Source organism: Harpia harpyja, chromosome 2 (assembly GCF_026419915.1).
Source record: "Harpia harpyja isolate bHarHar1 chromosome 2, bHarHar1 primary haplotype, whole genome shotgun sequence".
NCBI classification, from domain to species: Eukaryota; Metazoa; Chordata; class Aves; order Accipitriformes; family Accipitridae; genus Harpia; species Harpia harpyja.
In genome coordinates this window covers 4,532,221-4,548,372 of record NC_068941.1, presented here as the reverse complement: position 1 = coordinate 4,548,372, position 16,152 = coordinate 4,532,221, and the positions used below count along the sequence as shown (strand labels likewise).

At 43.3% G+C, this 16,152-nt stretch overlaps 1 protein-coding gene across 3 annotated transcripts in view; it reads right to left on the bottom strand.

The window, feature by feature from the left end:
- UGT8 (UDP glycosyltransferase 8) overlaps nt 1-13,535 on the bottom strand; it is a 49,733-nt gene extending 36,198 nt beyond the window's left edge. Inside the window, exon 1 of one of the 3 annotated variants that reach the window (XM_052813935.1) lies at nt 13,443-13,535. The gene's annotated coding sequence lies outside the window, so the exon portion shown is untranslated. Of the gene's footprint in view, nt 1-12,462; nt 12,578-12,999 lie in introns of those variants that run through there. The other 2 variants (XM_052813929.1, XM_052813944.1) reach the window with 2 other exon arrangements.
- Nucleotides 13,536-16,152: the final 2,617 nt, after the last annotated feature.

Sequence of the window (16,152 nt, the reverse complement as noted above, 5' to 3'; positions counted from 1 at the left end):
GAAAATATTCGAAGACAAACAAAAGGTTCTCTAACACTGCTTACAAGATGATTCAGTGATAAAAATACATGTACCCAAACCAAATCTTAGCTGTATCGGCCACATGCAAGCAAGCTGATATGAAAGACAAAAACTTATACATAAGACACAAGCATGAATGCAGTGCATTGATTCAAAATTGGGAAGAGCGAACAGAGAAAAGAAGAGGTCTGTCTTTCTATTCACATTATCCTCCAAGACATCTCTTGAAACAATACAAATAATTTTCCAAGTCCCCCTCAAAACATTTTCTTTAATACCAGCCCACATCAATACTTTTTTGCCAAGCACCAGAGTAAGGAAATGCTACCCATGTGAGAGAATGCACTGACCAAATTATGTATAACAGCAAATCTCAGAAGATGATCAAATTATCACAGAGGAAGATTTTAATTCGTGGCATAACAGATGACAGTAAGAAAGACCATGTTCTTCAAGCGAAAAGTACAACTTGATTCCTAAACCCTTTAAGCTTGCAATTGTAAAATATGTTCTTAACCTATAATACTGCTTCCTGTACTGTACACATTCTGTAGATAATAGGAAATACCACTCCATAATCCTTTAGGAGCATTAAAGCAAATCAGGCCCATAATAAACTGACTTCAGGCAGCAAACTGCAGTTTAAGATTAGGAAGCAGTTGCTATTATGCAACCCATGTGCTGTAAAACAGACGAAAGTATCTGAAATGTGTAAATGCACAGAGCGTCAGAGCAGCAAACCATTACACTACTTAGGACTCTGGTAGACTCTGGTAACAGGTATTGCACATTTGCATTTATATTCTTAAGTTTTTCCTATCACACATCTTGTTACTAATTGCTGAGTTAGTGCATGCTATGATTGTTATTTTGTGTTGCAAGGTTTTAGGTAAGTGGTAAGATTTGGCTTGTAACTACAGGCTCCTATTTCGACCAAATGAATAAATTAAGAAATTAGCGGAAAAAATTAGTAAGAAATCAGTGCGCACAAACAAGGGCAGACTTTTGCATTTACTTTGTACAGTTTCTTGAACAACTATATCCCTCTATCCAATGACTGAAGCATTTCAATGAGTACAAGAATGTCACATCTACAGATAAAAGAGAGAGGAAGATTTATAGGCATTACGATGTCGCTGTCATCATCTGTCAGAGACTTACTGTGTCGGTTATGCAAACAGCAAAGGAGTTATTAAGAGGGAGTCAAAAAGATAGGCAATTTATTAAACCCCTTCCAGTAACAACTTATCTGTGTAAACAGTTTTTATCAAAAACTGAAAGATTTTACCTAAGCTTTTGAACTCGAGAGTTGTGGAAAACAGATTTTTAAAATCCTCGCTCAAAAGGGAGCACAGTAGAAGAGAAGAGGTACTTCTCTTTCAAAATAAGGTTTTACAGTTAGTACCCAAAATACTTTCAATGGACATGCCAGCAGATAGATCTTTAAGAAGTCACACGGGAATAGAACTCTTATGCAAGGTGTAATGTCCTATTAAGATGAACTTCTAGCAAGTGACCGAGGTAGAACATTCTTGGTAGCACTTTGCCACTGGCTTTCTGAAAAGAACGGCTTTAAATGAGTCTTCATAGTTACGGAAAACAATCCTAAACTTCTGAAAAGATTGATCATAGTGAAACAGATTAAATATTTACAAAGATTATCTCTATTATTCTATGAATAGATTCTAAACTTAGACAAAATTTCTAAAGTTATTAACAGCAATACATGCAATCTTTTAAACGAAGTCACTTACAAGCCATCGCAAGGCCTGCATACTTTAGGATTATAATACTGCAGTATTGACAGCATCAGTCAAGAAGAGATTTACCTGAGAGTAAAGGTTTGAAGTCTAATTAATTGTTTTCATAACATGAAGTATGTTACAACAGGGCAAAGGCACATTCCCCTTCATACGACTTAACATTTCTTAACACTCTACGCACTAGAACTGAGCAAACAGTATACAGTTAAAAATATGTACTTTATTGAATGTCACTATCGTACCAGTATCCATTTTCAAGATTCAGTCCAACTAACTGCATGAAAGTGAGTTTCATAAAGATTTTACACCCTATGAAACACTAATGTTCACAGACCTACCAGATACGCTAGTTAAAACAATTCAAAATACCTCAATAATATATTTTAATAACGCACATGAAAGTAAAAAGAGCAAGAAGAGCAAGTTCTTTTCTGTCCTGCTGTGCACTGGGCAATTCAAACAGGGTACTTTAAGATCCTTGTACTCTGTAAGTCTTTCACCTTATGTAGTGGGGGTTGGCATTTGCAGGTACTAGTCCACCTGTCAATGTTTTATTACAACTGAGCGCTATTGCAAATTCTTCTGTAAGGCTTAGCCAGGCCTATAAGTGCTGCACGAACAAAAAAGCCCCATCCTTAAAGCTGCTGGCCTCGGTCCAAAGCAGTACAGCAAGACCAGAAGAGGCTCCTGGCCGCAGCACCTCGGCAGCTGCACTGTATCCCCAGAACTGGGAGCAGGGGGGAAGACGGTGCAGAGACACATCAGTAGGACAGCTCGGGTCAGGCTGTGCTTATTACTTCGGGCCCTGCGCCAGACCAAAGCCGACCACATCCACACGTGGTGTTGCAACTGAGCTGACATGCCCTCCTGGACCTCAGGAAGCACAGTGCAGAAACCTGAGAAACGAAAAGCCTGCTCCAAAACCTACGCACCTTCAACCGAATGGCACCTGAATCCGTGCGCAAGCGACTCGGATTTCTCCGCATTGGCGCTCTCTATTATGCAGGTCTTTTCCTTGCTGCCTGTGGTTACTCCACCCCCAGCACCTTGGAAAGATAAATGCTGACTACATATAGCAAAAAAGCCATCTATTTGAAAGAGAGAGACGTATATTCCCCGTGGAGAGATTTGTCTAGTTCATCCAAAACAACATGAAAATGTTTTCTGACAAATTATACATCTTCCTCACAGCTACTGTGAATTCACAGAAGGCGCAGTATTTTGGCACCAACATACAAGTCCCTTGACAGAGTCCCCTCAACTTCTGGAGACCTTTCCTCCAAGTACTGACATCGGAAAGCAATGTTTCTCAACTCGCTGCAACCATTTTGCACCAGAAAGCAAACAACCTGAAATCATGTTGTGACATCAAGGGGTGCGGGTATTAACACAGAGAAGTCAACAGGTTACTCCACACTTCACAGAGACACCAGTGCTGTTTAAGACATTATTTACTGGCTCACAAACTGCTGGCCCTGCTCCTGCTGTGTGACACTGCGCTGCCCAGAAGAGCCCAGTAACACAGTAACTTACCGCAACATGTTTCCTGCCGCACAGTCAAGAGCTACAGGAATAACTGCAAAAAGAAAAGAAGAAAACCTTCCACCTGCAGAAAGCGGGGGCCATGAGTGCCACAGCAGCTGATGGAGACAAAGATGCCTCTCCAGAGGGGTCAAAGCTGCCCAAGAAGCCTTCTCTTTAACACTGGCATCAAAAGACAGGTTGAAATACTGGCTGAATGAAGTATCAAAGAGAGAAAGAAAGAAGGAAAAAATTAAAAACCCAACTCTGCCTAATTTTAAACACTTTAATCAGTGAGAGAGTCTCCTTGGATTAAAATGACTCTCCAAAGAAGCGGCTGGAAGAAATTGCAGAGCACAACTCCGTAGTAAGCTTAATCTGTTGGTGCAACAAACACAGCCTATAGTTACATGCTACCATCACGCAAGCATGAATTTTGCATCATGAACGAGTCTCAGGATCTGAAACATTAGGTTTTAACTTAAACACATTTTACTGGGATTGTATTTTAACTTAAATAATTGTTTGGGGGGATGCTTCATTTTTCACTACAGCTAGCTTCAGCTTGGTACAAGCTCTCCCTGGTCACGCCATCACATGACACCTAGAAGCACTGAATGAATTTCTTTGTTCAGTATCTGACTTCATCCTATAGCAAATAACTACATTTTAATAAGCCATACAAACAGAATCACAAAGGAAACTATAGCAGGTTTGTCTCTGCAGTGGGAAATAGAACTTTAATCAAAGTTAAAATACTTGATTTAATAATGTTTTGCTCTTATTCAGCTCAACTAAAATAATTTAATTGCTCAAGACTGTATGCAGCAACAACACACACTCTGACAACATTCAGCTTGTTCAGTCTGTTCATCATTAGGTTCTGTTTTGAAATTTACGGGTAGGGTTTTTTAAAGCAAATTATTGTCTTTTGCTTTCAGATTTGTCTTTTATAGTGTCTGCTTTGAACCACCTCCTAGGAGAATTCAGTTGTTAGAATAAGGATAAAAGTACTGTATGTAACTGTTTTTCTCTCTATGTAGTTTAATCCTCAGACTCTGATTTTAAGAGCAAGACCGCATCACTTGCCAGAGTGACAGGGGACAGAAATCAACTCAGGCACCTTCTAAAAGGTGCAGACTACACTCCAGTAAGGGGTAAGAAAATACTCAGGTTTTTCTGCAGTAGCTGTATAAAGATTTTTAAATAGACAGAAACTTCCTGCCAATTTCTAGTATCAGTAGTTGACTAAGACTGGATTATAACTTCAGAAAGGAAAGGGTCTAAAGATAAGGTTTGTAGATGTTCAAAGACAATCAGACTTAAGTACAACCTGTTAATTTACAAAGGAAAAAAAGGAAACATAGATCCAAAGGTTGCGGAGGGTCAAGACAAAGATGATTGACAGCTCTAAGACTAAGATTCGCAGAGGATGATCTGGGTGTAAAACCAAAACAAATCAACAACAAACCACCCAGATGTGCATCAAGTGCTTCTACATGCACACGTGTCTGTTCCTACTCCCTGAAATTGCACTTTCTGGGAGATGAGAAGATGTTCCTCCACTTCTGAAAAGTAACTAAGACTTTTTGAACACTATCACTATATAGAAACAAATATCTGATGGGTGTTTATAACAGAAACATGTTCTCCTAACTACAGCCCTGCTATAGGCTATCAAGTTATTTTACTAGTAAATAGTTTAATGCAAGATTGATTGTTTAATAAAAAGTGTAGTCTGAGATTAAATTAATTTTAGGATACTCCAATCTTCTTGAGTGTACTTTCACGAAGATAAAGCTAATTGATAAATAAGCAAAACAACTACCAAAGTATCACAAAGCGGAGTAACTGAAGATTCATCACTATGAAAGGTTAAAGAAACATGGCAGCTTTAGATTACACTCTTAAATTTGACACACTGTACACCAGACTCTGATCTATTTTACAAGATTCTCAACTTTGAAAGAAAAATTCGGATAGTCATCAGCTGTTCTCGGGCGAGTTTCCACGCAAGTCGTCACAGGATTTACACCAACAGCTCACATTTATAGACTTTCAGCCCCCACAAGCAATGGATACCCCAAACACTAGACTGGCCTATCTATTCATGTTACTAAAAAACACCTGAAATTTTCCACTTTAGAGTGCTGTGAAGACAAATGTGTGTAAACAAACCTTCCCACAAGCATTTTATGCTCGATTTCTTAGGAGAGACTTCTGTGCCCAGGGACCAAACACCGTACATATCAACACACCCCTCTCAAAGTTCAGTTTCTTTGAGGCCAGGGACAGGAAATAACATTCTTTCAAGGACCAGCAAGGCTTAAGCAAGGGTCTAAATCTCCAGCAAATCTTTCTCAGTATTTATAGTACACTGGTGCACAAGTTTTATTTAGACGACTGTGACAGTCTCCTCCAAGCTCACTCAGGCATAAGAGGCTTTAGTGGAAGAGAACCCTAGAAGAAAGCAGAAGAGCTTGAGATCTTTTTGCCAGCAAGGTATGGAGCAGCAGCAAGATTCCCACAGCCTGTAGCTCACTTCAGAGGGTACCAGCACGGCAGGCCTCCCTGATGAAAAACTGACCTACATCTTACACCGCAAGAACATTTGCAGCCAGCACTACCTATGGTCTACAAGCTATTAACACAATTTCAGATGGTGCCCGAGGACCATCAGGAACAGACACAAGCCTGATTTGGCAACCAGGCAACAACCTGATAGAAACAACAGTTTTCAAAAAAAAAATGGGAGCGATCAGAGTACACATTCGTTTCCAGCTTAGCCAATCCACCTTGTCAGATCTTCCCATTTAGCTTCATAGCCAAATTCCTTAGCTATCAGTTTGCCATTACTGGAGGGAACAGTAATTGCAGCTTAGAAAGTTCAGACTGGCACTAGAAAAATCTTTTCCTTTGGAAGAGTGCTGGGCTGCTGGAAAAGGTTACCAGAGAGGATGAGGCACCTCCAACCTTGCAGGTATTCAGGACTCGGAAGAAAAAAAGCCATGGCTGACCTGATCTTATGTTTGCTGACAATTCTGTATTGAGTGAAAATTTGTACAAGACCTTCCAGAGGGCCTTCTAGCCAACATTTCTCACCTACTGACTCTGTAGGCACCAGAGCTGGTTAACCCTTCCTTTCCCCCCAAGGGTAATTCCTGCAGAGGCAGTGCTGCCTGCAGCACATACTGAGTACTGCCAATGCCAAAGCTCATCTGCAAGCTCTTCACTGGCAGCAACCTTCTAGTCAAGAATGCTTGAGAAAGATACTGCTACCAAGGTCCAAGTTTAACGTCTCAGCACATCCATGCTATTAAAAAAAAACAAAAAAAACCCAGTACTTTTCAGCACCTGTTTGCATTATGATAAATTGGCAGAACTGGCTTCCCCAAGCAAACTTACAAAATAAACACTTAACTACTTGCATACAGCATCTACATTCTCTAACAACTATCTTGTTTAAAAAGCACTAAGTCTTATTAATCTGAAACATATGCAATGTAAACTACTACCACAGCTCAGTAACAGCTTTTAAAGTGAGTGAGAAGGGAGAAACCAAATTAAGTGCTCACTTGAAAGAAGATTTCATTATAGAATTTCCAGCAGTACGAAACGTTTACGCGTTTGGCACAACATCTCCTATGTTTGCATTCTTACTGCTATGTCTATTTCCCATGTTTCATCTTAGACAAAAATATTTAATCAGACTGTGGTGGGGGGAGAGAAGGAGAACATTATTCTCCATGAAACAAAAGAGATTCAAATTAGTAACTAAATCTGCATCCTCTATCAGTTCAAGCACAGGTGTAGCTGAGAGGAGAGACGTACAACTGCATTCAGAAAAGTAGATTCTCCCTCCAGGCACTGCATGTTGCAGAAAGCGCATCTCGCTATGCTGCTGGGTTTGACAGCTGCAGCGGGCTCCTCAGTCATACATCCCACTTCACCTCGAAAGCGAGCTTTGCATCTACACATCATTTATATTATGCTCATGTTTAAAGTAGTATTCTGGCCAAAATTCCTGTTCCTAACCCAGATTTAATCCAGAGAGATATGCCTCTCTGATCCCATTCATACTGTAAGCTAGGAAATACCTGACTTTTCTCTGAATTTGAAAATTTCTCGTTTTAAACATTAAATTGGGAGGACAATGATGTCCTGAAAAGGAAGTTAATGGCAAGTAAGTAACAACACATGAGTACTGGTCTTTTTTTTTTTTTTTAAAACACTAGTACTTTACTTTAGTTGGGAGTTTTTACAATTCTTTTTTAAATACCTTTATTTTATGAATTGGTGTTCTTGGCATTAAATTACAAAGCCTTATTTGTTTGACTTAAGTCAAATAACTTCCAACTTGGGGGCAGGGCAGAGAAAAACCATCGAATTCAGCATACGTAACTGCATTTTAATCAAAAATCTTCACAATTGAGGCCTTTAATTTCAGAATTTGATGTCCGAAGGTTGTGCTACAGCTATGCACTCAATCCTCATGTGTAACAAATGTATGAAATAACTTTTTAAAGACTGGTGTTAATGTATGGATAAAAACAATTTCTCTGATGGAAGACAGTGTGTTAGTTTAAGGAACTCGAAGTCCTCCACCTTTTATGTTCACACTGCTACCTCCCCTTAAATACACTGAGAGACAGCCTTCATAATTTTTTGGTTTGATTTTTTAAAAAGCATCATGTTTCACCAGGGCATCAAGGCTCATTTCTAACTTGGTTCAGAATCTGAAGCTCACCCAAGATTTCCCATTAACTCTCCCTTCAGTTATTGAGTAAGAAGGGAAAATTGTCTTAAGTCACTTATTTCTCAGGAAGCTGAACCATCCATTCATAGGAGGAAAGAACAGCATAGAACAAAGAAGAAAGCTATACTTGTTCCCCTATACAAGTAAAATTATGTGCCTGACAACTGTGCTACTTAAGAGAAACTGTCATAACAAATCAGATTATAACTACTTTTTGCAACTCTGAACTGTATCATTTAGAAAAGTTATCTACGTTGTCTTTCACACCCCTTAAATCATAACTGTTACGTTTACAGTTTGTAAAAATCCAAAGTTTGCTGCTATTTTTTCCATTTACCATCACTTCTTCGCATATTAAAAACACCTTTTTGAACTGGCCTAGTAGCTATTCTTTTTCTACAAAACGATCTACTGATCAAAGAGCTCGAGACTTAGCAAGGATACAGTAAGTGTCCCTTAGTCCCAGGTATAGTCAAGTAGGTGGACTGCTTCTAACAGCTAAACAATTAAGTTATTCCATAAAACCACAGGTAGTGTTGTCAACTCTTCCCATATTTAGGAATTAATAACACACACAAAACTCTATGTTAAAAACCAAAAATTTCAGAGGCTTCCAAAAGAAAGGACTCACTGCTACTGCAACACACTGGCCCCAAGTCAAGAACTGCGGCACAAAATCTTTCATGTAATTAGCAAAATAAAAAAATAATTCAAAAATAGCATGGTGCAATTATCTAACAGCAAAAGGAGAGCTGAAAAATTTCTCTGATTAGATGATACAACATTATGAAGAAAAGTATTTTAATGGACTTGCAATGAAAAAATAGTGGTAGTCAATTCCTAAGAGGTTTTCTTTACAAAGCTACAGACAATTTAAGGACTTCTTCCCTACAAGGAGTGTTAACAGGACCTCACACCCCGAACATTTAAGATGTATACATCCCAAGTGTCATAAAACACCAGAAATATTTTGTCAAAGGGTTCAAGAAACCTTATGTCACAAAACTTGGAAATTCAATCCAAGCACAGTTGTCCTGGGGAAAAAAATGGAAAAAACACCACACATTTCAGGACAGAGAATTATATTAAACAGTTCTTGTGTATTTTACTTCCTGGAAAACAGGGAGGAGAGCCCACTACAATGCCTATTCACAAATACTTTGAGGTGTACCAGAATGTCAGTTCTCAGTCCAAAGATACTTTCTAAAGCAACAACAACAAAAAAAAGGTAAAACCATGCTGAAAATTTTTTTAAGAATAAAAATCCCAACAAAAGAAAGTGAATGATTTCAAACACTTCTAATGCATCAGCACTTCTCAAACACGATCCTATTCTCTTCTTAAATATCACTCTATAATACTAAAACAGAAATAAAAGCATTTCTTTTAAAAGTTAGGATCTGGAGAGAAAAGGTATTTCATTTAGTGAGCATCTCTTGAATACTCCTGAATATGATCTTACAACAAACATCTCAATAGCTTTTAATATTGTAGCGTGATTTTTCTAGTAAGTAACTGGCAAGGGACTCAATCAAGATGGTACTAGTAAACTGAGAGGAGTTCTTGGCACTATTCTAAAGGAAGCAACCTGACTAAAACAGTGATGTGGAAGGAAGCACTTTAAAGAGCCCAAAGTGGAAAACATAAAGGTAAGTAGGCGTGGGCAATAAAATACTCAGCAGTTAAAATCAGAAATAATAGGATAGGCATTGTTGTTACAGTTATTAGTACAATTAAGTGCAGAACATTTTTGAAGTGGTAGGAGGAATGTTGCAGCAAAACACATCCTCTGTACAAGTCTCAACAGGTACAGAAAAGGACATACACGAAGCTACACTCAGTGGCACTGTTTTACGGATGACAAGGCTTACCGCAGTACCTTCTCACCCAATGTCTGCACATGTAGTAACACACCTACCACACAGAGGAAACTTTGATAAATTTGATTTTTTTCCAGTCCTGGAAATAAAACATATTGCTCGAAATCAACCAAGTCAACCTGTAGCAAACTGTATACAGCAGAGAATTATGGCAGGTTCTTTTTTTTTTTTTTTTCCCCACAAACTGATTGGACCGCGTTGTCATGATCCATAGCACCCCCGGCATTCAGTCACTAACCCAATACAATTCCTCCACGTGAACCAACTAACACAGTTGTCATTCCAAAGGATTGATTTGGATAACCACCTCCGAAGTGTTTTAGATATGATAAACATGGCATTGAAATTTCATGAACATGGTAGTTCTAACTACCTTCAATTTCTCTAAACAATAAGTAAAATAGCCAAGTTTATCACAGGGTACCAATCTGGACTTATGACAGTGTCCTGCCTTGATCGCAGGCCAAACCCAAACTGTAGCTGAAATGACTGCCAATGAACTACAACAGCTAGTAGCCTTTCGCTAAGTTGAAGTTGCCACCAGCATATAAAAACCAATACGCTGCTTCGTTACCACTTCCTTAAGAGTCAACTGCCCTCCACTCCACTCACACAGGCGAGGAGAGGACTCGGAGAGCTCAGGTGACACCACCCTGCGCAGAATGAGGACACAGGGATTGTCTCAGATGCCCTCTCCTCAAGCCCTAGTTAGTCCCATAGGTTTCTCCATCCAACTCCTGCTTCAGAACCACCCAACTGCTTAGAGCACTATAAGAGTATAAAATGTAAGGGGAGCTTACCAAGTACTCTAACATGATTCTCACCTTAGAGTCTATATAGTCAAGAGACACATATGACAAGTAAACCATTTTTTTCTCTTGCTTCCTGCAAAGACCTTCTGTTGATGGAAAATGTTGTGCAAAATCAAACATAATATGCAAGCACTTCAGGCCAAGTACTCGTTTCCTTGTATTTCAACAAAAGTATTTTCACAATAGCATGAAAGCCACCTGAAAGAGTGTAAGACTAACATGAACTGGTTAGTAGTTTTGAAAAAACAGCCACTGCAGTATCCAGTGTTCAGCCTGATCAATGACCGAAACAAAAGAAGAAAAACAAGGAAATGTGAAGTAAAGGTTAATTGCATACTATGTTGTGTTGGTGCTATAAAACCAGCTCAGCTAAAATATGTAAGTGACCTTGTGTGATAATTGCTTGGAAAAGCAGGCAGGCAGCTTTGGATAGGAAATGTAACCAAGGCAACTTTTAGAATAAGTGCCTCGAAACAAGTGATATCACATGAATTATTCCTAAAACTAAGTCACCTAGTCACAGCATGAAAAGCAAAAATACTACTTTCAAGGTGTTTGCTTTGGGTCGGGGGGAGACCTTCAAGGATCTCTACTATTAAAGTTACCCGCTGCTGTTCATCCCCAGGCAACTCTGCTGAGCATGCAAAACGGGCTGCGTATTTTTTAATGATTTCCCATTGTTCCATAGTCACCACTAAAACGCATATGTAAACAAGTCATAAAAGACAAGATACCATTTAGTATCTCTTTAAATACCACAACTTTATTGACATATTCCCTTAAAAGTTTATGCTTAACCGTTTTCCTTCTTTTTAAACCACAGGGGAGGCACAGCAGCAATTATGCAACGTTCTTCCTTCAAAGGCAAAGCGGTTTTGATCAAAACTCGGTTAACGTTCACGCCGGAGACGCATCCCAGGCCGAATACTCACACCGAGGTCCCTCACATTACGTCTTCAAGTTTGCAGCGGGGCAGTAAAACATCCACTTGGCACCCACGAGCAAGCGTGGCTGCCCGACTTACGTAACTTCGGGACGGTTGAGGTGACAGCCCCTCACGGCCACGCCGACGGCCCGGTAACCGCTCCAATTAGTTACCGTAGATGGGGCAAAGCCAAACGCATGGCTGAACTGAGCCAAAGTCGGTGTCCGAAACACAGCGGGACCCCCCCTCCATCCTCCGTCGCCGGGACCTGCGGCAGCGCCTTCCCGCCCGCCCCCCCCACACACACACCGGCTGTCGATCACCAGGTAACGCGCGCGGCGGCCGCGCCAACGGTCGCCGCCAACGGTCGAGGCGCGCGCCCCGCCGCGGGCACCCCCCCCCCCCCCGTCACGTACTGTCGCAGCTTTACTTCATCCTCACAACTTCCCCGGAGCGCCTGCCCCTCCGCTGAGGAACAGCGCGAGTAAGTGTTCGCCTCAGCGTCGGCAGCGCTGCGGCCCCGGCCCCCTCCTCCTCGTCCCTCACACCGCTCAACTTCCTCAAGGCGCAGCGCGGGCACCTGCCGGGTGAGCCGGCACCCTCCCGCCGCCTCTCCCCGCACTCACCGCTGCGGCGGAGCCGGAGGGAGGGAGGCCGACCGGCCGGAGAGGCCGTGCCACACAGGTGCCGTGCCCGGCGCGCAAAAACCCTCTCCTCGGGGACGGTCGCGCTCCCTGCCGCCCTCAACACCCCCCCTCTCCCCACAGCAGCAGCCCGAGCTCACCTCAGGGTAAGGGCGGGTAGGGAGGTGTCCCTTTTTTCGCCCACAAATGACGCCCCTCAGCACCCCCGCAAGGACACGGCGCTCCTCCCGCCCCCGCTCCCAGGTCACACCGTCCCCTCCGCGCCGCTCCCCTTGCTCAGGGACACCGCATCGCCACGGCCTCCCGTTCCCCTGCGGTTTCTTTCCAGTCAGCCCGCGGCTCCCCCCGCCATCGCGCTCTCTTCCCCTCCAGACCCTCCGCCGCGGGGCGATGCAAGGCGCCCAGGGGCTTTCCCTTGCGTTACCGGATGGAGGGAAGGAAGAAGGCAAGAACGCAGGACTAAGGGGAGGGAAACGAAAAAAAAAAAAACGGCAAGGTGAAACGAGAGCCTCCCTCCTCCTCGCCCACCTCGCCGCCGGTGGCGCCCGGGCAGGGACCCTCCGCCCCCCGCCCGCGTCGCCGCCTCAGAGGGGGACGCCGGAGCCGGGACCGCCTCGCCCTCCTCCCCGACCCCCCTCCCGCTGCCCCCCCCGGGGGGTATTGCCGAGCTCCCTCACCGCTCTCCCTTCAGGGCCGTTTCTCCGCGTCGCTGCTTCTGGTAACGAGCCGAAGACCGGAGCGAGCCGCGGCTCGGAGCTCCGCTTAGCCGCTCTTTTTTCTTTAGTCGAGCGGGCGCGGGGGCTGCGCGGCTCCGTCCGGCCCGGCCTCAGGCCCTGCTCCCGCCGGAGCCCCTCCGCTGCGGCGCCGGGAGCGCCAGGCCCGCCTGTCCCCTCCGCCCAGGCTCTGCTGCACCTGCTAGCGGGGCTGGGCTGCCCCCTGCGGCGCGGGCCGAGAAGAGGAGAGGGCACCCTCGCTCCGTCCTCCCTCAACTTCTCATCACTTTCCTCTGCCCTCGCTCCGCTCCGCCGCGCTGCCGCCCCGGCAACCCACCGCCCGCCGGACGCATACACCGGGCGCTGCCGTCGACCCCCGCGGAGATGCTGGCACCGGCTCCCCTCACCCCTTCCCCCTCGCCGGCGCGGAGAGCAGGCGTCCGGATCCCCGCCCCATGCAACTGCCCCGGCTCCCAGGACAGCGGGGAAGCTCCCGGCGGGGCAGGTCCCCTGTGCCCGCCTCTGGCGGGTGGGACCGGGGCCGCCCATCCGCCAATCAGTCCGGGCGCGGCGGCGGCGAGGCCGCGGGAGGCACCGCCGGGCCCGCCCGCGGCGGCAGGAAGGCCCTGCCTCCCCCGGGGCGGCCGAGGTGGGCCCCACCGCTGTCCTGTTTCCTCGGAGCTTCGCGGGCTCCCCTTACGCTCGCTGACAGCCGAGCAGGCTGCCGTTCACGCGTTGAAGGGCGCGCTGCGAAGCGCGGGGGATTTACGGGGCACAAGCCGGCACCCCTGTGGGGATCTTAATCTCTACCTGTCGAAACCCTGAGGGGTATTTCGACGAACCCGTGCTTTAACGTCGGTCCTCCTTTTTCGTTGCCAGCTGGCTTTGGTTAAAAACGAAACACACAAGCGCTCAAAAACTCCTGAGCCATTTTTGCCCCCACCCCACACCCCCTTCATTAGAGCTAAGGGCAGCTGCCTAACCGATCCTGGCTCCTGAAGTGATACAGGGTCCTTTATTTCCTCTTTCTGCAGGAAAGGGTGCTCAACTCCCTGCTGGTTTGGTCCCTGCTTGGGAAAGACTGACTAAAAGGGAGGATGAAGCTTCTGTTACCTCCTGCTCACCATCATCCTAGGAAAGACCTGCCGATAGCCTTCTAAGCCCTCACTTGACAAAGTTTAAGTACTAATGGTAATTCTCCAATTAGGGTTTTTTGTTTGGTTGGTTTTTTTTCCGGGGGTGGGGGGGGTGCGGGGTGTGTTGGGTTTGTTTTTATGTTATTCACTTATTATATAATAAAGGTGTAATTTCACGGCTGCCAGACAACAAAGTTCTTTCAAAGAGCAAGATTTGTCACCCTCCTGGCACATACTTTTCAAAATCCACACTTTTCTCCTGCTTGCTTTGAGTTGTAAGTACAAAAGTGTTTTATGGACCCACCAAGGTAAATGCATCTTTCATTGAAATGTTTGCAATGAACTTTAAAGGAAAAAAAGTTTCAGACAGTCTTTCTGATTTGACAAATCAAGTTACTCCTTTAATAAAAGTGAAGGTTTAACTTTCATCAGACAAAGCAAGAAAGTTAATGAAATTTGAATGATAAGTAATGAAATGCCTGATAAGAAAACTGACCATAAACTTTGACCATATTTACCTCCACTCTAGTAAAGATGCCTTGCAAAAGAAAATGAAACTTTACTTTCATTCAAATTAATCCAGTTTATTTGGGGCATAGAACTTCTCATGATAATAATTATAGAGCCTGTTAAAAGCTCTTCTGTTTCTCACCTATAAAACAAATTATTACAGTTTCTCAAATCTTGTGTTCCATTTGACATCTAGTTAACATTAAATCAGCTGTTAGGCCTTAGCGGGTGATGCTCAAATCCTGCAAGCTAGTAGTGGCCTTTGGCTTTGAGGTAAGTTCTGAGCTTCTAAAAATGAGGTTTTGAAGTTAAATGTCCGAGAATCAAGCATACGGAACCACTATCATGTTGAAAGTTTTGGTTGCTTCCAGGCAAAATAAATTTCAAACTGTAATGCCCGTTGAAGACAATAGGTAATAGTTGAATAAATTCAGCTCCTCTGCATATCTAAACTACCTTCTTATTCCAGTGGTAACTGATTTGGTAAAATCCAGATAACACAGAACCATTCTTAGGTTAACAGTGGTCTTAAGTCTAGACTTGAACCAAGTGTAAATTTTGTTCAGACTTCCCTGAGATATGTTAGTATCTCCTGCACGTTTATCAGTATTCTTTTTGTTTCTTGAGTAGCAGCTTTAATAAAGCTGTTCTTGCCGTGGAAGTAGCAATGCTGAAAAGTAGCAGGTGGTGCAATTACCTGCGGAATTTGATTAAAATTACTTACCTGACCTTGTAAAAATATTAAGGGTCTTGTCATGGAATGTTGTACTAAAAATGTATCACAGTGATGGCAGTATTTTGAATTTAATTACTGCATACTATTTAATACTAATTGAGGAGAGAATGTTACTTCTAGGAGCTTTTTTATTCATCCACGCACCTTCTACCTTTCCTGTCAGCAAGTCAGAGTTGCTTGATTGTATCAATGTTCTGCCTTCCCAGTTTCCTATCTTCAGCAGACTAGCATAGGTCAGATAAAACATTTTATCAAAAATTAATGTGTTCAGCATTAATGATTTCCTCATAGTATTGTACGTTTATTGTAACGTGACGTAGTGATCTTACTTTGGTGCAAGTATTTCAACTCCAAGTACATGGGCTTGTCCTGTCTTTGCCTGTTATGGTTACATGCTATTGCAAAGCAAAATTGTTTTTATTTCAAACTCCAGATATGCATATAGTTTAGTATTTCTTTCAAAGATGATCTTTTTTCATTTGAGGGAAGCACTGAAATATATGGTACCTTGTGTTGCAATAGCACCTCCTCTCAGAGAGACTGACTTTTGGATTGGAAGTGTATCTTCAAACCTGAACACTCAGGATAATCTCAGTTTACTGTTTTTTAGGCAGCTAACCCTGTAATGAATTTTTTTTCTTTGACTAGTCCAGGAAAAGCAGCTTCAAATAGTGACTGTAGTTGGATCTCTTTTCAATGCTTTCCTGGTATAGAAGACTCCGCATGTACTAAATG